General features: G+C 57.8%; 1 protein-coding gene and 1 long non-coding RNA gene across 3 annotated transcripts in view; one reads left to right on the top strand and one right to left on the bottom strand.

The window, feature by feature from the left end:
- SNRK (SNF related kinase) overlaps positions 1–250 on the bottom strand; it is a 55,191-nt gene extending 54,941 nt beyond the window's left edge. Inside the window, exon 1 of one of the 2 annotated variants that reach the window (XM_025884944.2) lies at positions 125–250. The gene's annotated coding sequence lies outside the window, so the exon portion shown is untranslated. The remainder of the gene's footprint in view (positions 1–124) is intronic. The other variant, XM_073902666.1, reaches the window with a different exon arrangement.
- Positions 251–366: 116 nt separating this feature from the next.
- On the top strand, positions 367–924 carry LOC141371607 (uncharacterized). Its single transcript, XR_012376698.1, has 2 exons — positions 367–597; positions 703–924. It is a non-coding gene; the product is annotated as an uncharacterized lncRNA (long non-coding RNA).
- Positions 925–1,271: the final 347 nt, after the last annotated feature.

The following is a 1,271-nucleotide window of genomic DNA, read 5'->3' as shown; positions in this document are numbered from 1 at the left end:
CTGCGGTGGGCGCCCCGGCCCGGACTCCCAGCCCGGCAACGGCGCAGGCTACCAGGCGGCGGAGGCCGGCCCGCACCGCGGTCCACGGCCGCCGCGCCCGGCCGCGCTCCGCGCTCGCTCCTACCTCAGCCGGCAGGCAAGCGTCCGTCAGCAGCGGCCGCGGCGCCGACGACTCCCTCCCGGCCGCCGAATCCCCGCACCCAGCGCTAATCATAATACCGAGCGGGCGGCCGGCCGCGGGGAGGGGGTGGGGCCGAGCTGCGCCTGCGCGGCACGCGCGTCACTGTGACGCAACGCCGGGGCGGGGCCATGGGAAGGGCGGGGCCGACAGCACCTGCGGGCTCCAGCGCCCGGGCTGCTGGAGGGCATACTGGCGGCGTCTCACCTCAGCGAGTCTGGGCTGTGGCTGGCGGTAGGAAGCAGGCAAGGCGCCCGAGAAGAGGGAACGATGCAGGAGGAAGCACCGGGGATATGGGACAATGGCTAAGAAAAGTAGCGCGAGCTGTCGGGGGAAATTCGGAGGGAAGGGACAGCGTGCGCCCCTGACTGCGTCCTGAAGCGGGGGCTAAGGGTAGCACGCACTTTACCCTTTTAAAGGTTCGCCGCATTTCCCGCCCAAGTTTAAGCAAGGGGAGGGAAAAAATTAAATATACATTCATATGTATATATATACGAATATACATATGTTCTTTTTCTCTACAGTTTTATTTCTTGGGAACCCAATTTGAAAGAATTTTGTTGATTTTGTTGCTGTTTAAACAAAAGGAGAAAAGCCCACCATCTGAATGCAGCGCTGGCTTTAAAGGTCTACGGGAGACACTAGCCGAGCCGGCCCCATCAGTTAGCTGCCTCCACTGGAAACCGCCTGGAAGGGCAAAAGGTCGTGGAAAGTAATAAAGCATATGAAGTCCGGGATTCAAAACAGCAGACCTTAACCGTGGTTAACTAGATGATTCAGCGGCATGGTCACCAGGCCAACTGGCTGGGGAAGGGAGCTTAACCAAAGCCACAGAGGGGTGCTGGAGCGGGGGGGGGGACTGACTCCCACCCTTGAAAGCTTGTCTTGCAATGGCTAATCAGCTCTCTGAGGTTCCTAAAAGGGAGAGCCAACAAGCCAGGTGCCAGGTTTCTCCAACCTGCTTTTCCCTTTCTGTTTCTCCTTTCTTTCCACCCTTCCAATAAAAGACACCTTAGTGAGGAAGGACACAAGAAAAAGTAAATATACAAGTAAAAGCTGCTTAGATGCTCCAAATTTGATTAAATTGATTGGG

The sequence above is a fragment of the Callorhinus ursinus genome, unplaced genomic scaffold (genome assembly GCF_003265705.2).
Source record: "Callorhinus ursinus isolate GAN/ISIS: 27379988/994484 unplaced genomic scaffold, GSC_fseal_2.0 scaffold1, whole genome shotgun sequence".
Classification (NCBI taxonomy): Eukaryota; Metazoa; Chordata; class Mammalia; order Carnivora; family Otariidae; genus Callorhinus; species Callorhinus ursinus.
This window is presented reverse-complemented; position numbering and strand designations above follow the sequence as displayed.